Genomic DNA, 25,429 nt, shown 5'->3' on the forward strand with positions numbered 1-25,429 from the left:
TCTTCATTGGTTCGTGAGAGGCTAAGAGCAAATCAAGCCAATGAACAGAGAAGCCGTGGAGTGACACCTTCTGAGGTTTCTGTACATCCAGACAGTGAAAACATTGTGATGATCATCATATCATCTATTAACAGAAAAACATGAGTCTGGAGTGCTGGTGGCATTCATAGTGAATTATTTTGTGTCATTTCCTTTAGTGTTTGTCCCATGGACCCACTCGGCAGATTCTTGGGTGTACTAACCATTCTTGGGTGTGGCTGTGGATGACAACCTCTTGGAAATGGAACTGAGAGATGCCTTGTCAATCCTTAGTCAGTGCTCTTCCAAACAGTCCCCACAGTGCACATGCCCTGGAATCTGCAGTCTGTGGCTCTTTTGCTTAGTAGAATAAAGGCAGGCGGATGGAGAAAGGCTGCCACTTCACATGACATTCTCATTTAAGGGGCCCCTTTCTCATTCTCTAGTATTTATTTGATCTTGCGACCTTGGTCTCATTACAGTTTAAATTTTGTTCTCTTACTTTAATGGCTTATTTAATTGAGAACATTTCAATGAAAACATGTTTAAAACATTGTAGTTGTAAAGAGTCTGGGGTCATGCGGAGGTTTTAATTGATCCCTATGATGAACGAACATAACTCCCCAGTGCAGGGCCTCCTTTTCATTATTTCTCAAGGCCTTTATCCCATCTCCATCAGCACAGAACAGCTTAATGTTTTTGGCCAATTGCACTCTGAGTTATTCCACTTTTAAAGCATTGACTTCATAACCGAGAGGCTAAAGCCAGAGTAAGCTGGAAAAGTTACTCCTGTGCTATTTATTGCATAAAGCATTAAAAACAGCACTAGCGTGGTCATCTGTTTTACTTTTCAGAGGCTCTGTCATCACTTTAATTGGTTGTTGTTAGAGCAGATGTTTTAAAAGGAATATTTTGGCATGACTATATTTGCTTAATTTCTGATGACTTGCAGGACATGTATATCTACATTTACAAAAACAAAAGTTTGGGCTGTGGGAGCAGAACAGCCCCCTTGGTCCTCACTAGACCTGGGCCTGGAGAGAGAAGTGAGGTTGCTGGGGCAAGAAGTCTGAGGGCAGGAAACATAAACTTGGAAAGCTGGGGCCAGCGTGCAGAAACTTCTCCATTTACAGTCACCAGAACATTCAAGAGCAACCCAGGTGTCAAACCACCTTGAAATACAGCTTTTAAGAGTGCAAAGGTTGGCTGGGCGCCGTGGCTCATACCTGTAATCCCAGAACTTTGGGAGGCCGAGGTGGGAGGATCACTTGAGCCCAGGAGTTCAAGACCAGCCTGGGCAACATAGTGAGACCCCCTCTCTACAGAAAGTTAAAAAATTAAGCAGGTGTGGTGGTGCACGCCTGTGGTCTCGGCTACTCAGGAGGCCGAGGTGGGCAGATCACTTGGGTCCAGGAGGTCAAGGCTGCAGTGAGTATTGATTGCACTACTGTACTCTAGCCCAAGTGACAGAGTGACACCCTGCCACAAAAAAAAAAAAAAAAAAAAAAGTAAAAGCTAAGTTACTGTTACAAGGTAAAGAAAATTAAAAAGAAAATAGTCAACCTGTATGAACCAATTAAGTCCTTTGCAACCTCAGTACCTTTGTAAAGCGGTTAGCTGACTTCAGACTTGGACATGATGCTTGTTTCACATGCCATAGCTAAATAAATCTAGTGAGTTTGAATAGCTGTTTTCAGTTTTTTTTTGAACTTGGGTATTCGCCAAAAAGTTTATCAATACTAATTTTCAAGAAAAAAAGATTTGGCTCTCTGTTTGGGTCAAAATATATTTCCCAAATTGGTATTTTATAGCAGTTTGCAAAATGATATCCTAACTCAGTATTTTGAAGAATTTTAGCTTCAGAAAAAGTCTCTAAGAATGAAAGGATTATTTTATGGGTCTTACATTCTTTTATACTATTCAAATTATCTTCTCTCCCCTTTTCAGAGTTTAGATAGATAGAGGAACTCCATTGCTTAAACCTAAAGCAGATACCTAACAAGTCAGCACCCTCATTGTAAGTAGTCCTGCTGAATTCAGTAGGGTCTAGGAAACTTCCTTTATTTAATTAATACATTAGCTGATTTGGGGCTGTACCATTATCGTTGCACAAAAAATGTTTGTTATGATAAGCCAGACAGGTATTGTTCAGTTCATAATTAGGCTTCCTAGATATAGAAGTCTCTGGCTTCTGAGCCAAAAAGCGAGTGGGCCCTGTCGTCCAGCTGCATTCTGCTTCATTCTGTGCATGACGGTACTGAGCACGGTGGTGGTTGGGTATATAACAGGCGCTCAGTAACTGTTTATCGAATTAATGAATTGCAGAAAGAGTTAAGTGACCAGATGTCATTCGTACATAGGGAGTAGCTTATTGATGGAGTGCCATCTGGTTTCCACAGTCGTCTTATTATCTGTAACTGTTAATTGATAGCTTAGCTGTTTAATCTGTCCAGTATGTTCAAGTCCCAAGTTGAAATTTTGAGGTTTTCTTGGATGTTAGTGTAACTTTTTGTTTTCATTTGATGTCTTAAACCATTTGAGATTGATTAATGTTTTTTCCTCCTGTTTTATACCCACCTAAACACCTTACAGTTAATAAAATGTTTAATCTTTTCTGGTATGAAAAATTCTACAAGTCAAAACACCTGGTAGAATGTATCTGTGAATCATATTTTCTTTTGTGACTGTTACTCCTTTTTACAAGTTATTGGGAGAGGGAATGGGAGGGACTTAATTCTTCCCAGATTCCTGTTCTTACATAATGTAAAGGGAAAGGCCTAGAGTGATGAAAACTTTTCTTGTCAAGTTTATGATTCTTGACCTTTTTAGAATTGTGTCTGTCCCAGTTGATTAGAAAAATAAAAGTACAGTTTCTTTGAAATACTGTAACTCATTATCTTCAAAAGCACTTCGACTCTTTAAAGCCTGTTTAGGTCTAAAATTACACTAAAAATGACCCTTACAGGAGAGGAAAGATGGTATTTCTAGTTTGGGCTGCGGGGAACAAACACATAGAGGTCTTTCTGCTGGTCCTCAGAGGGGTAGTTGAGGGGCTGAGTGGGCCTCAAGTGTGTTTCAGCCGAGAGTGCCACGAAACCAACATTGATCTGATTAGTTTTCCCTATAAATTGTGTGGTGGCCCACTACATAAAAATGATTGTACCCGTTTTAGAGAAAAATGTTTCTATAAAAAAATGAAATAAAACCCTATTTTAAGTTTTTTTTTTTAAATTTAGAACTAACAATTTAAAAACTTTCTCGTATTTTTCTATTTTGTTATAAACCATTTGAGAATCACCTTTTCTTAAATGACCAAATCAAATTTCTCAGGATTACCTTTTTTCCCGTAATTACTTGCTAAATTTCTGTATTTCCATGTGGATTTACATATCCTACTTTGGTGATTTTTTTTTCCAATTTACTGACTTGATTTGATATTAATATACAGAGAAACTGTTGCAAGTGAAACATTCTGAGCAATAATAATTTTATTGACTTGGAAGCCTGGCTGTCTTGATTTCCAGTGTTTGCCTGCAGTGTTTAAAGTAACTGACAACTCTGAGATTATTACCAAATGTTTATGATTTTTTAAAAAAGCAGGAAAAGAGATAGAGAGGGGAATGGAAAAAATGCTGTTTAAATTAGAAACTGCTTGTTGCCGTTCCATAGGGAGGCAGTTAACCTAAGTCACTTAAAATATGGTCATAAAATTGAGAGTTAAATAATTTTACTTGGAGACGACTTCAAAAACAAATATCAAAAGGTCCAAATGAACTTAAAGGTACATCATAGGGATTGCAGGGCCGCACGCATAGTTTCAAGAGTTACTTTGTGGAGGGTCATTTGTTCTGTGGGTTTACCCCCAATTTGGGGCCACATGTGATCTTATGACTCCAGATCGATTCCTAGTGCCTCTGTGGACAAGGCCAGATGCTCCCTCCTCTGGGGGAGCTGACGCCCCGCCTCTGCTGCCCCAGTTAGTGCTCACCAAGCAGTTTTGGAAGTCAGCTGGCCTCCCGGGTGTCACAGAGGAGCCCTAGACCATGGTGACGGAAATCTGCCTCTGCCTCTGTCCCCGGGACCCCCCTGGGCAGAATAGCGTGGGTGCCTGTGCAGAGACCTCTCAGCCTTTGCCTGCAGTTGTGCTGTGGAGACCCCAGTCCCAGCTCCTGGGAAGTGAATTCTGTGTGTGTCACATTGGTCTTTAAGTAAGGCTATCTCTGTTAGTTATCTTGTGCAGCATAGCAGGTTACTCCCAAACTTAGCAGCTCAACACAACAATAAACATTTTTTACACAGTTTCTGTGGGTCAGGAATTTGGACCATTGAGCCCAGGTGTTTCTGGCCAGGGGTGTCTCATGAGATTCCAGCCAAGCTGTCGGTTGGGGCTGCAGTCCACTGTAATTTGGACAGGCAGGAACACCTACTTCCAAAGTGGCCCACTACAGAGGCTGGGAAGGTAGTGCTGGCTGTGGGCAGGAAGCCTCAGTGTTTTCAGTGTTTTGTCGCATGGGCGTTTCTGCAGGGCTGCTTGAATGTCCTCACAACATGGTGACTGGTTTCCCCCAGAGCCCTAGCCTTGGAAGTCCCATACTGTCATTTCTGCTGCATCCTGTTGGTTATGTAGGTCAGACCTACCTGACTACATGGGTCATGAATACCAGGAGGCAAGAATCACTGGGGACCATCTTGAAGTCTGGCTGACACACAGTGGCAAACATACCTTCCAGATGCTGGATCCATGTTGTTGTCATCCCTGTGTACGGCTGGAGAGGAACAAGATGCTCAGGGAGTGTGGGTGCCGCTCTTGAGTTATATTCTAGGGAGCTTGCAGAGGTGGCTGCCTGGGCATCATAGAGGAAAGCTGTATCCTTGCTGAACGTCTAGGGGAAGCATTTTCTTCAAACTTTGTGGTCTTTAAGTCAATGATGAGACTTAAACATGGTTTTAAAAAGAAGGAAATAAGATCACCTTTCTTTCTACCCTTCACAGTACCAAAATGGTTTTAGTCTTTTTTCTATGTAGTCCTTTTTTCTTATGGCTACATAGAGCATATCTGCCCTTCTATACCTATGTGTATATTTACAAAATGGGATCACAATGTACTGATTTATAACCTAAGTTTTTTACTCCTAATCTTGTGAATATTGGTATGTTTTTGCATACCTTGAAATAATATTTTCTGACCTCAATTTTGATGGCAGCCTACTATTCTGCCTTAAGACATATCATAGTTTATTTAGTGAAATCACTGTTTTTGGATTTTGGAGTTATGCCCTAGCTTTTCCTCTTAGGAGCAGTGATTTGGTGAACTGTACTGAATCTTGCCATCTAGCCCAGGTTGATGCTTGGCGTAAGTTCCCAGACCCGTAATGCTGGGGCAGAGAATGCAGACATGTCCAAGGTTTCAAAACTGCTCATCAAGAGCTCCTCTGTGATGTTTGTATGTTGTGCCCTTAACTGGCAGAGTTTGCAGGTGCCTCTTCCCCATCTTGGAGTCAACACGTCATTGTGAATGTTTGCCAGTTTGGTAGAATAAAAAAATGAGGTGATAGAGCAACTTTGTTTATCTGAAGTATGCCTTGCATTTTTTTTTTTTTTTAAGTCAGCTATTCCTAATTGTCTAAAGAAATTGGGTCGGGGGTGGGTGGGGAGTAGCATGTGCAGATTGAATTGCAACTGCCAGACAACTCAAGCGGAAACCCAAGCAGCCTTCCCTGTGAGAAGCTGTTTTCTCCACCCCGTGGTGTAGTCAATAAATTGGAAAATTGACTCTTGTATGTTTGAACTTTCATTTCTCCCTACCCACCTGAAATCTCAAGGTTCTGCTGAGCAGCAAAACAGACAAGAGTAGAGAGCACACACAACTGATTTATCTTCAGAGCCTTGAAGACAGAGATGTCCTGCCTGTCTTCACCGACTGCTGCTGCTTGTAGGATCACATTTTGGTCCTATCTGTTCTCAGCTCTGCCACTGGTTAACTTACGGCTCAGTGACAGGCAGACCTTTGGATCCCAGTCTAGTGTTTTACACTTGTGCGTGCATTGGACTATTTCTTGTTGGCCCTTGAGTAATGCCATATCAAGCCCCCCAAAAGGGCAGGAAAGGGAAGGAGAAAGGAACTCACATTTACCCAACTCCTAGCTCCTACTTGCCATGCATTTCTCTTGTTTTTATTCTCACTGCCTCCCACACCGCCCCACCCCTCCGCCCCAAAAAGAAAAGAAACAGATATTTCCTATACATTATTTTATTCAGGTGACAAAGTAATTAATCATTTATAAATAACATACAGCTGAATACCTTCTCTTACATGTGAACTTTATGAGCAAGTAAATATTTTCTTATTTGAGGCTTTTGTTTTCTCTGCTTGAATTCAAGAGCTTTACAACCCTTAACAGCCCAAGTGCATTTGAAATGGTTTGAGTTTTCACTATGTTGTTTCTACAAACCAAAAGAAAACATGCACAAGTTTTTCCATTGAGTAGATAACATGTCACTTTTTTTTTTTTTTTAATGGACTGGAGCTGTGACTGTTCAACTTGTTGCTGAAGAATCCATGTTCTCTTGTGCAGCTCTGAGTTATGTAGAGAACATTTCATTGATGAGATGCTCCTAGTTTATGTTGCTGAATTTTTTTCTTCCTCCCAGAGCTGTTTTCTCTTATTCAAGAATACTGGACACCGAGGACTGGGGAGGGGTGATCAAAACTGGCTAACATGCCTCTAATGCCCATCCTGTGCTGAGCAGAATGCTTTGCTCTGATGTTGGACGTGGTGGAAATCTGTTCCCAGAAAATGCTTTTTATAAGCCATGGGTGTTCAGCAAACACTGATTAATGAAGATGTTTACTTTCCAGAGTGTCTAGAACCTTCCACCAATACAGTTTTATTAAATTCCCCCCACACCTCAAAGGAGAACTGCTTCAGTTTACTGATGCAGAGGACACAGGACAGAGAGGCCAGGTCAGACAAGAGCTAGGTCCCGAATTCCCTCTTATTCTTCTCTCTTTCCTGGGACTTTACAAACTTCTATCCAAATACATCTTCTAAGACAAAGTTCAGGACTATCTACACAGTCTTAAGCAGTAATTTGAGAAATGGAGTTGCTTCTTTTTAAAAATTAAACCTCAGATCTCCTTGGTGGATACGCAAGTGTGATCTTAAACATGCTTGGTGAGAGGAAAGAGAAGAGCTCACTTCTACAACACTGCACACCTTGATTCTTTGGTCTCTTGGGGGGTAAATTAGAAATGCAGGTTTCCCTGAGATTTTTGAGACAATAGGAGAGCCCAATTTAGTTGGAACATAAAAGAAAGACTTAGAAGAGAATTTGAAACCAAGAGGTTCACTAAATGCCAGCAGGGTCAGGTAGGTCAGCAAATAAGAGAAATTAGTGAAACTGTGTACTGGAGCGACCTGATGTAGCCTGAGGTTGATCAGCACCTTGAGAGCACCTGGGGCTATGGGGCCACCTCGCAGCCCTCTGTCTGCAGGTGCACCAGCTCAGCCCCTTAGGTGGGAGGAAACAGAGCTGATTTTATGAGGCCTCTGGGTGAGGGGCGGACTGTTAACACCTCCACTGGTAATTTAACTTTACTGTCCAGAAATTGTTCTTCATCTGAGCTTGCATCTTTCTAGGTCAATCCACTGCCTACTTTAACTCCACATCTCACTGTACATGTAGTATCTCTTGAATTCTGACACTTGACATTTTCTGGAAACTTATAATATAGTATTTTGAAACTTGATTCCTGGCGAGACCATATTTAACCGTGATCTTTTCTAAAATAAAAGATCTGAAAACATGTCAGAAATACACTTCTAGGATATAAAATGGACATTAGCTAAATGTTCGATGTTGAAATGAAGCTCAGGTGAGCTGTTTACCCTCTGGGTAGGCAACATTTTACCTTTTTGGTCCCCCATTTGTTTTCTTTCTCTACCTCCCCATTTCTCTTCCACCCCTCATCACCGCCCCTTCCCCTTCCCTTCCTCCTGCATTGCCAGCACTACTGTTTTTTCCCCTCCCCTGCTCACCCTACATTCCTTGATAGAGAGTTGATTTTCTTCTCAGTATGTCTTAGGTTTAGAATCAGTAGACCCTTCTGGACACAGGCCTTCTCCTCACTCTTCTGGGCCTTGGCTTTCTAGGAGACCTCTTTTCTCCATGTTGTCTGGTCATCCATGAGATGGCTTGTTAGAAGTGGAAGGAAAAGCTAGTGAGACCCTGGGCTTATGTCAGCAGCTGTTCTTTGACATTTCTGTAGTATTCAGAATTAAACCCAGAGTGAGCCACATCCTTACCCAGGTCCATGAGTGAGCCAGCAACTTATTTCTGGTTTTCCCAAGACCATCCTTTTGAGTTGTGAAAGCGTTTCTTGATTTACATTTTCTTTGATTGCATCTGCAAAGGCCTGTTGGCCTGACAACCGTTGCTATGGGAATGATACTGGTGGTTAGTGCTGTTGGCAGTCACCATTATCAAAAGGATCAGGTGCCTATTTATTTATTCACAGTGTGGAACGAGGTTCCCTCATAAAGCACATGAACCTTGTTCTCTCCCACCTTATTATAGTCTGAGGTCTACATGACATGCATCCAAACTGTAGTAGTGATTTTAATTTGCTACTAGTGTCTTTAATTTTCTAAGGAGTCTGGGAACTTGAGATACATTTTTTGGAGAACAGATATTAAAAGTGAGATTTCAAATAATTACCCTTTCTAGTATGACTTATATGTAACACTGATCTGCCTGATTGTCAGGGGGAAGAATAAACTGCTGTTGAAAACTGACCTAATCAAACTGGCCATAGTCAACTCCTAGATTCTTTTTGGTAGGTAATTATCACTGCTAGATGTTTGAGGTGGGTAAGGGCTGGTTATTCCACTCACTGCCAGATGTAATAGAAATAAGTAACCAAATTCTGTTCTACAAGATTTATTAGAGAGACATGCATTAATAAGTAAGCCCCAAATATTTCCCACAACCTGTTCTGTTAGCTTGCTGAAGCCTCCTTGCTCAAGGCAGATGCCACATCTTCTAGATACAGGAGCAGGAGCTGTTACCTGTAGGGTCTCCATTAGGCCCTCAGAAGTCTCTGATCCAGGATCAGTATATGTATCATTGCTCAGGAATTAAACTTTGGACACCTTCCCTAGGTGTGGTAGAGACTATAGACCTAGGTAGATTTATATACCTTGTTTATGCTATGGAGAGGAGTGTGCTTCAAATATCGTAGCCAATCTACATTTCTTTACCATTAATTTCACTGGTGAGAACTCATTTCTAACACCCATTATGCAGATTATCAAATCACTAATTTTATTCAAGATTTCACTCTATCACCCAGGCTGTAGTGCAGTGGCACAAAAATGGGTTACTGCATCCTCGATTTCTCAGGCTGAAGCAATCCTCCCCACTCGGTCTCCTGAGTAGCTGGCACTAAAGGTGTGTACCACCATGCCTGGCTTTTTTTTTTTTTTTTTTTTTTTTTAATTTTGTAGAGACACTCTTTATCACAGTGATTTTTGTTGTTGTTGTCTATGTTTTTTTTTTTTTTTTTCTTTTTTTTTGTCTCACTATGTTGCCTGGATTGGTCTTGAACTCCTGGGGTCAAGTGATCCTTCCATCTGGGCCTCCCAATGTGTTGGGTTTACAGGTGTGAGCTGCCGTGCCTGGACTGAACACCCACTTTGACCTTCATTTTGTCATAGCACAGGTCCATGCCACTGTCTGGGTAACTGAAGTCTCTGGTGTCGCTGCCTCTGGAGTGGGCTTCTGATTCCAACGTGGGGTGCTCACTCCTGTGGTGTACAGGCCAAGGCCTCCGTGACTCTACTGCAGGGAGACAGCAAAGCAACCACACCTGTTTTCCTTCTGTGGTCTGAGACAAGGTGACCTTGAACAGGCCTCACTTCAGGAGGTTAAAAGTACAAAATAAAGCCAGCTCAGAGCGGATGATGGGTTCAACTTTGGTGGTGTCATATTAAAATGGTTCCCTGAATGAGTGAGTTTATCTGTATCACAAGGACAATTTTATGAACCATACAAGTCTTCCAGCTGTTACTGCATCCCCAGAAACCACCACTGAGAGACTTCTGTTTTGACTGTGTATCCGTAAGTAATTTGGTTCAGAATAGTTCTTCGCCAGTCCTTTTCTGTAAGTCAACAGATAACCACCTGCAAGAATTAAGTGTTCTCTGCTCTGTATCCCAGTGATTTGTTGCGTGTTTCTAGGCCGGGTGAGTGGTTCGGAGTTTTTTATCTGAGTTAGCCAGGGGTTAGGTGGTCCTGAGTACTGAGCCACACACCCTCATGCAGGAGACTCCTGATGGGATGGGAAGCTGTCATCTCAGAAGTCAGAAGCCAGCTGGGCACGCTGAGCTGTCTGTCCATTTGGGACACTTTATAAGCAACCAGATTCATTTACAATCTGGTTTGCAGACAAGGTGTGCAATTATTTTAAGTATTATAATGTGAAAATCAGATGAGGCCCCACAGACACTTTTTATGACAAGATGTATCTACTTGAGCCATCATTAATTTGTCTAGATTGCACATACCATTCAGATTTATCTCATGGGAAATTCTATGGGATCCACCAAGTGTTTTTTGGAGGAAGGTGTTTTACTCGGAAGTTTTTCAATATGAAAATGAAACATCATTGTCCAGAGAAGAACAAGGACAGGAATTAGAATGGGCTTTTTGTCAGAAAGCATGTAAGCAGGAAGAGAGCAGAAGAAAATGTTTCCAGTGTTGAAAGAAAAAGGCTGCTAATTTAGAACTCTAAATCCAGGGAAGTTATCCTTTAAAAATGAAACAAAAAAAACAAAACTTCCTCAAACAAACCAAAACCAAGGGAATTCATAGCTGGTAGACCTGTCCTGCAAGAAATGTTAAAAGAAGTTCTCCTGGGGGAGGGGGGAGGGATTGCATTGGGAGTTATACCTGATGTAAATGACAAGTTGATGGGTGCAGCACACCAACATGGCACAAGTATACATATGTAACAAACCTGCACGTTATGCGCATGTACCCTACAACTTAAAGTATAATAATAATAAATTAATTAAAAAAAAAAAACAACAACAACAACAAAAAAAAGAAGTTCTCCTGGTAGAAGGAAAATAATATATTAATAGGTTAGAAATTTGGATCTACATAAAGAACAGAAGAGCATCAGGGAAAGGTAAATGAAAGTAAAACAGGCCGGGCGCTGTGGCTCAAGCCTGTAATCCCAGCACTTTGGGAGGCCGAGACGGGCGGATCACAAGGTCAGGAAATCGAGACCATCCTGGCTAACACGGTGAAACCTCGTCTCTACAAAAAAATACAAATAACTAGCTGGGCGAGGTGGCGGGCATCTGTAGTCCCAGCTACTCGGGAGGCTGAGGCAGGAGAATGGTGTAAACCCGGGAGGCGGAGCTTGCAGTGAGCTGAGATCCAGCCACTGCACTCCAGCCTGGGCGACAGCGCAAGACTCCGTCTCAAAAAAAAAAAAAGAAAGTAAACTAAGGTCTTTTATTTTTCTTATTCTTAACTTGACCCAAAAGTTAACTATTTAAACCAATCATAGTGATGATGTCCTGGCGATTGTGGCATATGGATTAGGGAGATGAGTGGCAGCAGTGGCACCAGCCATGGGAGGGAGGAACTGGGAGTCCTCTTCTATGGTACCTGCCCACAGGTGTTAGCAGTACAGTGTTATTTGAAGGTGGGCTTCGATGAGTTACAAGTGTGTATTGTAAGCTCTGGGTAATCACTGTGGATTTTAAAAAGAAGTATAATTGATCCACTGAGAGGGGGAACCTGTATTTGTGAAGGTGTATAACCAGCCCCTCATATGCTCATCTCCTCCCATTTTAGGCAACAGACATTTCAATTACCTCGTTCAATTCTCCATCAGACCACTACTCTGAGGGTGATATATATGTGATGTGTGACCAGGTGAGAGATTTCTTCGCCCATTGTTGGACATTATGCTGTAAAGTGTGTTCCTTGCTTTGAAGAAATGTAACATGCTGTCCCAGATGGGCACAGTATCTATTGTTTTAATCTGCTAATAGTGTCTTGAGCATTACCATATCCCACCCAGTATGCAAAACCTAATCCAGAGTAAATGTATGTTCCTGGTAGGACCCATGTATGGCCTCCTGAGCATAGAAGCAGTGGTCCCACGTTGTCTGTTGTCCTTGGCAGCTGTGTGTGGAGCCTTCCTCCCTTAGCTGTCTGTAGTCTCTTTCTTGCTGGTAGACAGGACAGTCCTTGACATTTTGTGCCTTAGAGCATGCAAGAGAAAAATGCTGACAGTCAACTCATCTCTACCTTGCCATAACTCCCCTGTCTATTCATTTTTTGGACACAGATGGCTGGCCCAAGTGAGCATACCCGGTATCCACTTGTTGGTTTCAGTTACCTTCTATCCTGGAAGAAGGTTCTTATGGGCATCAACTTGTCTGTTAAGCTCCTTAAATTACCATAGTGGTTTTCATAGGTTCATGCCCCATGTGGGTATACCTTCAATAGCCCTGTGTTCTGTCTGACCATGTGGCAAGCCATGGCTACTGCCCATGAGTCTGTATATGCTCAAACTTCAGGACTCATATTGTTGCCTTTTTTTTTTTTTCATTAAGAGGAAAACAGTTTACAGATTAGGACACTGAGTTGATTTACTCTTAACCTTCTGTAATCAGAGTTTTCCCATGAGTCAGTTGTGGTGTAATGGACTTCCAAATGGAATGCTGCCTGTCTCTCTTGGAGTGCCATTTGTAAACCAGGCAGCTTTTTGTTGGTCAGTTGTGAGTTGTTCATAGGGCACTGTCCATGTGACAGTAGCTTTTCAGGTGGCTCCAAAGTTGGCGCTAGGTGAAAATAGACTGCCTGTTCATGCATACAGTGAGTAACTCCTTGAGTTCCTCTGTTAGCATATTTCTGTGTAACCATTTCCATTTTATTATGTCACTCTTCTGGAAACTGCCTTTCTTATTAGAGTGTTTCTCTGACAATATTGTCTAAGACATTATGGGTATTTCAGATTTCAAGATTATTTTATGTCTTTCAGTCATTGGGGCAGTTTTCATTAGTACCCAATAGCAGACCAGTCATCATTTCTCAAGTGGCGTATACCATACCACTGTTAAGAAATGTTCAGGTTTAAGATTCCAGTGACTGCTGCTGGCTGGTAGTCATGAGCTGTGCCGTAAGCTTCAGTCTGCATAAGTGCAGGTTGAAGACACTTCCAAAGTCATATCTGAGTGTGGATCATAGGGCCCAACAGGCTTTGACTGAGCTACTGCTTTCTGCAATTCAAAGATAGCCTGATGCAGTTTATGCTCCCATTCAACTGTGACCTTCTTTGGGGGTAGTTTTATGGTTAGGAACTGGCAGTATTCCCAGAGGTGGGATACATATGCTCCAGAATTCGAGCACGCTGACTGGGCGCCATGCTTCTTGCTTGATTCCAAGGACAGGCAATGGCAGCAGGTTCCTGCTCCCTTTCTGCCTGCAGCCTTCCTAGCCTATTTCCTCAAAGCCCTGACCTCTTGTAACTATGGCTTTTCCCCCCCTCTACTTAGATAGATATCCTGGAGGGGATAAGAGTAGGAGGAATTCCCTTTTCAAAGCTCAGACCAGGCTCTGCAAAGCCTGGAGAGTAGGCCTTTCCCTGGAAAGTGGGCCTTTGTTATGGAGATGTGGCTACGTGTATTTCTCTTGGGTTGCTCTTCCCTCCTACTGGAGCCACATGAGGATCTTCTCAGCAATTCACTGTGAGAATCTGGTCCAGTTCCTGTCTGGAAAAGTCCACCAAAGTATGTGGATCTCCCCACTCCTGCCTCCCCACCCCACCTCTGCATGATGAGCTCCCAGGAGTTTCTCACTTTCACACTAGTCCATGTTCACCTCCAGCAGTTCACCAAATGACTTTTTTTTTTTTCTTTCTTGAGATGGAGTTTCACCCTGTCATCCACACTGGATTGCAGTAGGGTGATCTCAGTTCACTGCAACCTCTGCCTCTTGGGTTCAAGTGATTCTCATGCTTCAGCCTCTTGCATAGCTGGAATTATAGGTGTATGCCACCATGCCCAGCTAATTTTTATATTTTTAGTAGAGATGGGGTTTCATCATGTTGGCTAGGGTGGCCTCTCGAACTCCTGACCTCAAGTTATCCACCCGCATAGGCCTCCCAAAGTGCTGGGATTACAGGTGTGAGCCACCACACCCAGCCCCAAATTACCATTTAGATGTTCCTTTCAGTTTATGGTTCCAGAAGCTTCTGCCACAGCAAAGCAGATCTCAACTGTCACTCTGGATTTGCTTGTCTCTCCAGATTTCAAAGTGGTGATTTGTCCGTGATCTTAGTTTATTGATGGGTTCAAGAAAAGTTTTTAATTTTCAGTTTGCCCAGCCTTTTCTTGTTACAAAGATGATAGTGGCAACTCCCAAAATCTCCACATGTTGAAGCTGAAGTTAGAAGTTTCTCAAATCCTGTTTTAAGTGACTGTGCCTGAGGGCTCAGCCCCACAGAGGCACAGACAGTTTTGTTTTTTTTTTATTAGAGATAAAGTTTCACTGTTACCCAAGCTGGAATGCAATGAGCGTAGCTCACTGTAAATTATTCAAACTGGGCTGAAGCAGTCCTCCCACCTCAGCCTCCCGAGTAGCTGGGCCAATTGGTGCGTGCCACCATGCCCTGGGATATTTTAAAAATTTCTTTTGAAGAGATGGGGTCTCATTATATTGCCCAGGCCAGTCCCAAACTGCTAGCCTCAAGCCATCCTCCCAATTATTGGGTTTACAGATGTGAGCCATTGCACCCAGCCACAGACAGTTTTGATAAGAGGCTTCTGGAAGGAAAGAAGAAGGCTAAAAGGCTCCAGAGATCAGTTCACAAGACACAGCCAACCCTTTAGAGCGTGTTGAAGGAAACATGCGGCAAAGGATAAAGGTGCTGGAAGGATAAAGGTGCCCCTGGCATGTATAAAGCCAGACCTGTTTTCCTCCTTACAAATAGCTGCCAGTTGTGTGCGCATGACAGGTGTATGTGAGAGTGCTTTCTGCCATGGGCCTGTGGCCATGGGTGGCTGTGCGAATGTGCAGGGGGCAGAGGTGCCAGGAAGGGAGAAGTTATGGCAGACATCTTGGGGAGGCAGGAGTGACTGAGTCCTGTGCCTTGCTCCAGCTTCAGTGGCTCCATGGCAGACACTTGGGTGACAGAGTGTCTCTCTCATATGTGCATTCAGGTTTTGTTGTTGCGGCATACTCAACTCTGGCTTAGTCACAGGTTCATAGGGCTAAAAAACAAATCAGCACATTTCATACTCCATGGTTTGTTTTGGCTCTCTTTTCTCAAAGCTAAATACCTAAGTAGGAACTTGTGCTTTGATGTGACATCCCAAATGCACCTTCTTTGATGCAGCCCAAAGTGTGTTGTAGTCACACTGACCAATGGGAATAGGAGAAGGGAGGAAGCCAGGCAGATAAGTTCCACTCTTCCTTCTACCCTTCAGTGTACACCAAGTCATGGTTTTTCTTTTTGCTTGCCCAGAGAAAGTCCCGTGCACTGCGCCAACTTCAGTGTCATTTGTAGGCCCATCATAAAGTGGGAGCCTGTAGGGCCTTTGCATCATGTCCCAGTCCTTACCTCCCTTCCCAGTGTCCTCACTTTTGTCACCCTGGGTCTGCACCTGCTAAATAAAGTGTCAGCCTCAGGTTCTGTTTCCTGGAGGATCCATACTGAGACACGCATTTACAGAAATCAATGACATATGTATTTCTCCTACTCTGAGATATAGAATATCCACCATAGTTTGTGTCCTGTTTTTATTTAAAAGATTTTATAAACATTTTCCCCACTTGAAATATTCTTCTCTAGCATGATTATAAATGGCTATGGAGTTTTCCATAATGTGAATGTATCAGCTTTTAAATATTAATCTCCTATTGTTGGATATTTAGGCAGTGTGTGCACTTTGCACATCTATTTTTGCATATATACCTTTGGTAATTTCTGCAGGATCACTTCCTAGAAGTGGAATTCTAGTTATATTCTGTTTTATGTATAGTTATATATGACCAGTTAGCCTTCCAAAAAGTTTATAATTTACCTTCCCAGCAGCAGTGTATAAGAGTACTTGTTTTCTTGGATTCTTCCCAATATTGTATATGCTTTAAAAATCCATGTCAATTTAGTAGGTGACAAGTGATCTAGCTGGAATTTACGTGTCATTTCTTATATGTGAAGTTGAACCTTTTAAACATACATTTATTAGCTATATGATGTGTGTGTGTGTGTGCGCGCATGTGCATATGTGAATTGTCTGTTCCTGACTTTTACTGGTTTTTATCTTTTTAATGGAGATGTTCTTTTTCTTATTGATGTGTGTGTCCTCTGTTGTCCACCATGTTCTTCCTTGTAGCAGACCATGGCTATGGCCCTACTCAAAGACCAGATTAGAGTAGAAAGTCTTGGGGAAGAGATTTTATGAGAAGTTGCACCACCACAATGCAGACTGACTCAGGCCTTCCACAAATATTTATTTAACACCTACTTTGTGCCAGGCACTGTCTAGACACTTGGGATATAGCAGTGAACATAAAAAGATACATACAGAGCTTAGATTCTTGTCTATTGGGGATTGTGCGGAGCTATGGGAAACGGTGCAAAAGCAGACAGGTGTGCCAGGTGGTGATGAAAGTGATGGAGAAAAGTCAGGCAGAGGAGAAGGATAGGGCTTCCCAGTGGGCTGCATTTTTAGGGAACCATTTGAGTCAAGACCTGTGGGAGGGAGGAATCATGCGGAGGTTTAAGGAAGGGCCTTCTAGGTAGAGGGAACTTCCAAATTGTGTCCCAGAGAGGGCCGGTGCTGGGTGAATTTGAGGAACTGTGACAGCACACAGGGTGTGAGGGTGGCAGTGTTGGTGGAGGGAGGTGAAGAGGGGGTGTCAGGGCCAGGGACACAGGGCTTCAAATCTGAGCAGCTTTACAAATAGCAAGTTAAGAGGGATTAGAACTTGTACAGCAGTGTGGTTTGCTAAAGTACCTTCTGATAAAGGAGAAATCTCTTCCACAGTGATAGCCCAGGTTAGATTTAGTGAACTGTAGGAAGTAATAGGAGGTATTTATAGTGTATTATGTTTGTAAAACATAAATATAGGGTTTTCTTTTTTTTCTTCTTTTTCTTTTTTTTATTGAGATAAGGTTTCTGTCACCCACGCTGGAATGCAATGGCATAAGCATGGCTCACTGCAGCCTTAATCTCCTGTGCTCAAGTAATCCTCCTACCTTAGCCTCTGGAGTAGTTGGGACTATAGGCATGCCCAATTAATTTTTTATTTTTTGGAGAGATGGAGTCTCACTATGTTGCCCAGGCTGTCTCACTATGTTGCCCAGGCTGGTCTTGAACTGGGCTCAAATGATCCTCTCACCTTAGCCTCCCAAAAGTGTTAGAATTACAGGCATGAGCCACTGTGCCTAGCCAATATAGGATTTTGAATGATGGGGTGCACAGTCTTTGGACAGTAACAGTAACAAAGAAGACAGTTTTGTAAAATTGGAGAAAACGTGTTTGCAGAAGGCTGTTTGGACTTGTGCCTTCTTAATCTTTAAGCAAGGTGTCATCACATCCCACTTCAGAGGTGGTTGTTAGTTGATTCTCCCTTCACCATGCATCAAAAGAGCTATCTGATGCCAGGGGCTGGTTTCAAAGAGTAAAATGGAATATCTCTTTATTTCTTTTAATTAATAAAACCCATGCATGGTCTATCTATATTTGAAGCTAAAGTTATATCAGTATAAGAACATAGTTCCTTGCTTCTCAAAAGATGTTTATTCATTCACTAATCAATTTGTTCACCTATCAAATATTATCATTTACCTACTATGCCATGCGCTAGGCATTTGGGATACCATGACGAACAAAACTGACACAGACCCTCTCCTCACTGAGTGTTCGGACTTGGGATCAGGCAGAGATTTTTGAAATAATTCTACAAATAAGTATTAATTATAACCTGTGATAAGTGCCATGAAATGTAAGTACAGAGTGTCAAAGGAGTGTGGACCTAGACTCATGCAGGGTACAGGAACTCTTCCCTGAGGAAGAGAAGTTGAGCCAAGGAAAAGGTTGTAATGAGGCGAAGTGGGATGGGAAGAGCACTCCAGGGAGAAGAAGCAGCACATGCAATGGCCCTGAGACAGGGTGACCCTGAGGTTTTCCTATATAATGTCAGGGGGCTACAGCATAACACTTTTGGGGCATAAACTATTACCTTTTGGGTGTCTGGAAGGGCCCTTGCCGGGAATGACCCATCTTGCTATACTAGATTGCCAAGTGTTATTTTCGTTGTCTGCTCTCATTTTATCTTCTAGTGTTTGGTTTTTTAGCTATGAAGCATTCACAGAAATGATCAGAGCCAAGATTTCCTTCCAGGAATGTGGTGTTTAATTGGGTAACCCGTGTACCTGGGAGAAATGCCTGCAGCACATTGAGTAGGAAGCAGGAAGTCCTTGCCCTGATCCTCATTCCCTGGGGTGGACGGTGGGGGGTGGGGAGGTATGTGTTAGCAGGTGGAGCTAGCAGCAGCCAGGAAGGCATGACCCAATGAGAACTAAAAAATTCAGAACCCTCTGAAAGCATTGCAGAATATGATGGGAATTGAAATCAGAAACATTGTGTGCATTTCTAATACTTGTGCTAGGAAAGAGACTATAGCTGTGTTAATGTTTAATGCATGGACCGTAATAGAGAGCTGAACAGCTCTCCACGGCCCCGTTTTTCCATTCATTTCCGGAATAAGGAAGCTGGTTCTATTTTAGGCTTGTATTTGGGAAGTGGACTTTACCAGAATGGGAGTCTGAGGCCAGAGTTGCCTTTTCCCTCCCATGTGAACAGGTACAGTTGAGAGTTGAAGAATGGTGTGCTCTGCCCTCCACTGCCCGCCCCCTTTGTATATGTGTTATGTGAAATTTTAAGGGGGTATATGGAGTTTGGTGATTTAAAATTCTTTACCAGTTTTCTCTCTAGATTTTCATAGAATCACCTATAGACTTTCTTTAGGGTAGCTCTGTTAGGGACAGAAAAAGGGAATGAAATACACACTGGTTTCTTGTTGTTTTCATTTTTAGCATTCATTTGAGCAGGGATACAACTGAGGCTTTAGTTTGCCCCTGGATTAAAGTTGTCCTCTGTCTCACTAGGCAGGTTTATTTGGACATTGGCATATGGAGAGGATCAATGGGGGCAGGAAGGATGTTGGTATTTTATCACTAACATTGTTTAAAATTGCAGTGCATGTGGACGATAAAAACCATGACTTTTTTATTATTTGTTTTAAAACTATCTAGACCAGCACTGTCCAATAGAATTTTTTGCAGTGTTGCAAATATTTTACATCTCACTGTCCAGTACATTAGACACTAGCCACTTGTGACTAATGAGCACTCTAAATGCAGTTAGTGAGACTGTGGAACTTAACATTTAATTAAATTTTTTTTCATAAGTTTAAATTTAAGCCAGTTATGGTGGCCCATGCCTGTAGTCAGTCCTAGCTACTTGGGAGGCTGGGGCAGGAGGCTCACTTGAGCCTGGGAGTTCAAGGCTACAGTGAGCTCAGATTGTGCTGCTATACTCCACCCTGGCTGACAGAGCAAGACACTGTCTTTCAAAAAATAAAAAATAAATAAAATAGCAGCTGAGTATGGCGGCTCACACCTTAATCCCAGCACACTTTGGGAGTTTGAGGCAGTAGGATTACTTGAGACCAAGAGTTCAAGACCAGCCTGGGCAACTTAGCGAGACCTTGTCTCAATGAAAAATAAAAATAAGCCAGGCATGGTGGTGTGCGTCTGTACTCCCAGCTACTTAGGAGGCTGAGGTGCGAGGATCACTTGAGCCCAAAAGTTCAAGATTGCAATGAGCTATGATCACACCACTGCACTTTAGCCTGGGTGACAGAGCAAGGCCCTGTCTCTAAAAAAAAAAAAAAAATAAATAATAATAATAATAATAATTTTACCCATGTAAAAAATTGAATTATTTGTTTTTTTCTTGTTGATTTTTAAAATATTTCTTGTAGATTTTGGATTTTAGACCTTTGTCAGATGCATAGTTTGCAAATATTTTCTCCCATTCTATAGTTTATCTGTTTACTGTATGAATAATTTCTTTCATTGTGCAGAATGAACAATGAAAGAAATTACTTTAGAAATCTTTAGTTTAATTAGGTTCCACTTGTTAATTTTTGTTTTTGCTGCAATTGCTTTTGGGGACCTAGACAAATTCTCTGCCAAAGCTTATGCCAAGAGGGTATTGCCTAGGTTTTCCTTCAGTATTTTTATAGTTTGAGGTCTTACATTTAAATCTTAATCCATCTTGAGTTAATTTTTGCATATGGTGAAAGGTAGGGGTCCAATTTCATTCTTCTACATATAGCAAGTCAGTTATCCTAGCATCCTTTATTGAATAGGGAGTCCTTTCCCCATTGCTTCTTTTTGTCACCCTTGTTGAAGATCAGATGGTTGCAGGTGTGCAGCCTTATTTGTGGGTTCTATATTCTGTTACGTTAGTCTGTGTGTCTGCTTTTGTACCAGTATCATGCTGTTTTGGTTACTGTAGCCTTATACTATAGTTTAATGTCAGGTAATGTGATGCAGCTGGCTTTGCTCTTTTTGCTTAGGATTGCTTTGGCTACTTGGGCTCTTTTTTTGGTGTCCTATGAATTTTAGGATAGTTTTTTCTGTTTCTATGAAAAATGACATTGGTATTTTGATAGAAATGGCATTGAATCTATAAATTTTTTGGGGTGGAATTTTAAAATGGGCAAAGGACATGAACAGATACTGCTCAAAAGAAGTCATATACATGGCCAACAAATGTGGAAAAATGCTTGTTGTCACTAATTATCACAGAAATTCCAATCAAAACCACAATGAGATACCATCTCACACCAGTCTAAATGGCAATTTTTAAAATTAAAAGTGAACGGATGCTGGCAAAGCCGTAGAGAAAAGGAAATGCTTATACCTTGTTTGTGGGAATGTAAATTAGTACAGCCACTGTGGAAAGCAGTTTGGAGATTTCTCAAAGAACTTAGAACTGTTAATATCACTCAACCCAGCAATCCCATTACTGAGTATGTACATACCCAAGTGAAAATAGATTGTTCTACCAAAAAGACACATGCACTTATATGTTCACCACAGTGCCATTCACCCTAGCAAAGACATGAAATCAATCTAAGTGCCCATCAGCAATGGATAGATAAAGAAAATATGGTACATATACCCCATGGAATACTCTGCAGCCATGAAAAGAACAAAATCATGTCCTGTGCAGCAACGTGGATGCAGCTGGAGGCCATGATCCTAAGTGAATTAATGCAGGAGTGGAAAATCAAATACTGCTTCTCACTTATAAGTGGGAGCTAAACACTGAGTACACATGGAAGTAAAGATGGGAACAGCAGACACTGGAGACTACTAGAGCGGGAAAGGAGGGAAGGGGATGTGGGCTGAAAAACTACCTATTTGGTACTATGCTCACGACTTGGGTGATGAGATCATCTGTATCGTAAACCTCAGCATCATACAATATACTCAGGTAACAAACCTACACGTGTACCCTCTGAATCAAAAATAAAATTAAAAAAAGAAAAATTTAAATAGCTACATGTGGCTAGTAGCTACCATATTGGACAGTGCAGGGCTAGACAATGTCCCACCTTATTGCCTGCATCTGGGGTGCATGCATTATTCCCACTCCCCAGCCTTGCCCCCTGCTGCTTGGAGAATCTCACTCCCGGTCAACATAAAGCCAGTTTTCAGGCTGCCACTTACTTACCTTTTGGAGTCTGTGCCATGAAAAGAGGCGGAGACTGAAGAGGTTGTGCCTATGTAAAAAGAAAAAAAAAATTAGCACCTTACTTACAACTTAGGGCACAGTAAAGCATGTATCTAAGAATATACTTTTATTGTCCACTGATTACCAATGATGTGAGAGCCATACCCCAAACTGTGTTCTCCTCCGTAGTTTATTCTTCACTTTAGTGTACACATTGGCCAATGCAAGGACTTAATGATCTCCCTCTTTCATATGTAATTAAGTATTAACATGATACCTAAGACAGGGAGTTTGATGTTTGCTGATCTGATGCCTTGTTTGTAAGTGATGGAGGTAATGAAATGGTTTCTAATCTCTTAGAGAAAGTCTCTGGCATGCAACATCTCCATTCATATTTGCTGCAAGCTCTCTGTACCTCTGCTTCCTTTGGCTATTTGCTGGGGGAATGCCTTTTATCTGCAGGTTTGGGGCAGGCTAGGGGGAGAAGAGGTCATTTTACTCTGCCTTTATGACAAGGTTAACTGATTTCACCGGGGCTAGAACAAGCCACCGTGAATGGATCCACTCATTGAGGGAAGAAGATGAATGCCTGCTAGCTATGGCACTGATTCAGTTGTTGCTGAGGTCAGTAGCTCAAAGGGATGCACTAAAGGCAGAGCCATCTGGGCTGGAGTCAGGAGGAGCCCCACTGACTGCCTGGAAGGAGAGCTGAGGCTCTGAACCTTGGCTCCTAGCACTCCGGCAGCATACACCTGTAAGTTATGTTTACTTTTTATGAAATCATCCATGAAAAATCTTTCTGCCAGAGAGGATAGAGCTGCGTGTGAATTAATCAACACTCTTATTAAAATACATCAGTTATCTTTTATTTTGCTGTATGCTACTTGTACATTTGGACATTTTCTAGAAACAAGACATGGATTTTTTTTTTTTTTTTTTTTTTTTTTTTTTTTTTTTGAGACAGAGTCTTGCTCTGTCTCCCAGGCTGGAGTGCAGTGGCGCAATCTCAGCTCACTCACTCCACCTCCTGGGTTCAAGTGATTCTCCTGTCTCAGCCTCCTGAGTAGCTGGGATTACAGGCACGTGTCACCATGCCTGGCTAATTTTTTTTTGTATTTTTAGTAGAGATGGAGTTTCACCATGCGGGCCAGGCTGGCTTGAATTCCTGACCTCCAGTGATCCACCCACCTTGGCTTCCCAAAGTGCTGGGATTACAAGCGTAAGCCACCGCACCTGGCCAACAAAATTATCCTTTGCTTTTCTTTTTGACCTTGTATTACTCTTTATTGTGGTGGTTGGCGGTGGATGGGAAGTGAGTTTATATGACTCTTATGTAAATGAAGATAAGTTAGTCAGTGAATAACATTGTTGTTTTCTGCCAGCTTTTCTTGTAATACAAAAATTGTGGACCAGGCACGGTGGCTCATGCCTGTAATCCCAGCACTTTGGGAGGCTGAGGCAGGTGGATCCCCTGAGGTCAGGAATTCAAGGCCAACCTGACCAACATGGCGAAACCTCGTCTCTACTAAAACTACAAAAATTAGCTGGGTGTGGTGGCGCATGCCTATAATCCCAGCGACTCGGGAGGCTGAGACATGAGAATCGCTTGAACCCAGGAGGCAGAAGTTGTAGTGAGCCAAGATCACGCCAATGCACTGCAGTCTGGGTGACAGAGCGAGACTCCATCTCAAAAAAAAAAATTAATGTCTTACGCACGCATCACACTTATTTATTAGACATTTATTTGTTTTCTCCCTTTGCTCCTTAACCAAGCACCTTGAAAGCAGCACCCTTATCCCCATTGTGTATCTGGTGTCAGTGAGGTGTTCACACAGAGTGGGCATATGCAGGGACCACAAGCCCATCAGTAAACGAGCAGCATGCTAGAAATTAGGAATTAGATCTGTGCTGACCAACATGCTAGTCACCAGCCACGTGTAGCCATGAAAATGAAATTAATCAAAAATTTTTCTTAGCTGCACTAGCCACATTTCAGGTGCTCAGTAGCCTCATGTGTCTAGTGGCTACTGTATTGCACAGCACGGATGCAGGAAGTCTCCATCGCACTGAAGGTTCTACCTGACAGCACTGTGGTCGACCTTTCTGGAATGAGCTTGTTTAGTCTGCAGCTGTTGCTGAGTATCTTCTCAGACCCTGTTCCGACCACAGAGATGCTGTGAGGAGCAAGAAAGACCAGGCCTGGCACTCACAGAGACACTGTCTGGGTGAGGAACAAGGTGTGAGAAGCGAACCCAGAAATTCTTACATCATAAATGTCAGTATTGCAGTGCTCACGGCTCCCTGGGGATTCAGGAGTGAGCTCCTATTCCCCCTTCTCAGCAGGGAAGAGAGATAATTAAGCATCATATTTTACAAATGGTGAGACAGATTAGTGCAGATAAATTGAGCCCACCCGTGCCTTGCAGTTGGTCCCTTTGTCTCTCTGAGCTGCATCTTCTTACACTGGATAGTGGGCTGTTTAGAACCTGCTCTCCAGAGCGTTGGCGAGGGCTCTAAGGAAAATGTGTGAAACCCTCTGCTTAGCACTCACCATTAAATACATTGAGGCTATTATTACCGTAACCTTTCATACCATAAAACTGGTTTAGATGGCGAGGGCTCTAAGGAAAATGTGTGAAACCTTCTGCTTAGCACTCACCATTAAATACATTGAGGCTATTATTACCATAACCTTTCATACCATAAAACTGGTTTAGAAGCTAACAAGCAACCTCAGCTGGAGGCTGCGGGAAGGGAGGCCTTTGCTGGGAAAGGGAACAACTGGGTTAGGGAGCAGCGGCTGGGCCTCCTGAAACGATTGCATTTCCCTGAGGGGGACATGCCTCAGTGAGATCCTCATAAATGGAACACTTTGCAGACTCCTACTTTTTTTATATACAGGTCACAAATTGCATTTATTTGTAGACATCTAGAAAATAATAAAAAGTGTGTATATCACTACATATAGATCTTATTAATAATTTTATTTGGACAAGAGAACTTATGCCACAGCAGTCTTACACAGCATGATTAAAGACTGCAGTCCCCCAAGAGGGGTCTCAGGTATGTACAGTATGTGAAGAAAAAGTTGCACCTCAGAGCCACCATGATCAAGTTAAAAACACCTGACGTATAGTATATGTGCCAATAGATTTCCTTCAGGTCATGACCAGCATGAAACGTATCAGGGCACAGATACTAAGCATGTGTTCTGCAAATGTGTCCTGCAATATCTTGCAGTTAAGAGTTAAAATCAGATCCTGCTTCAGTGTTAGCATCAAGCCTTTAGGAGAAATCCCTTTCCCCTTGTACAAATGTCAGCAACAATTCACACACAGAGCTGGAGTGGACTGGGTAGCTGGCCACAGAACCCAACCAGTCCTTGCCTGGAAGAAAAGGAGACTGACACGGAAGGTCGCTCATTCATGCACACACCTGCCTCTGGTTGTAAGAATTTCATTTATTGGTTGGTAAATAAAACCAGGAGAAACCAGTGCAGGTCTCTGGGAATCTCGTCCCTTCCATAAGGGAAATGCTTTGCTTATGCCAGTTCCCTCCCTCCCTCCCTCCCT

At 42.4% G+C, this 25,429-nt stretch overlaps 1 protein-coding gene and 1 long non-coding RNA gene across 4 annotated transcripts in view; one reads left to right on the forward strand and one right to left on the reverse strand.

Annotated features, from left to right (window-relative positions):
- LOC105486824 (D-aminoacyl-tRNA deacylase 1) overlaps positions 1 to 25,429 on the forward strand; it is a 170,046-nt gene that overhangs the window by 81,659 nt on the left and 62,958 nt on the right. The gene's annotated exons all lie outside the window — the stretch shown is intronic.
- Positions 1 to 25,429, reverse strand: part of LOC105486821 (uncharacterized) — a 35,049-nt gene that overhangs the window by 5,462 nt on the left and 4,158 nt on the right. The window contains exons 2-4 of one of the 3 annotated variants that reach the window (XR_011613576.1): positions 21,858 to 21,906; positions 8,058 to 8,213; positions 7,688 to 7,816 (exon numbers count right to left, since the gene is read on the reverse strand). This is a non-coding gene — a long non-coding RNA (uncharacterized lncRNA). Of the gene's footprint in view, positions 1 to 7,687; positions 7,817 to 8,057; positions 8,214 to 8,324; positions 8,414 to 21,857; positions 21,907 to 25,429 lie in introns of those variants that run through there. The other 2 variants (XR_011613575.1, XR_003019209.2) reach the window with 2 other exon arrangements.

The sequence above is a fragment of the Macaca nemestrina genome, chromosome 15, assembly GCF_043159975.1.
Source record: "Macaca nemestrina isolate mMacNem1 chromosome 15, mMacNem.hap1, whole genome shotgun sequence".
Taxonomy (NCBI): Eukaryota; Metazoa; Chordata; class Mammalia; order Primates; family Cercopithecidae; genus Macaca; species Macaca nemestrina.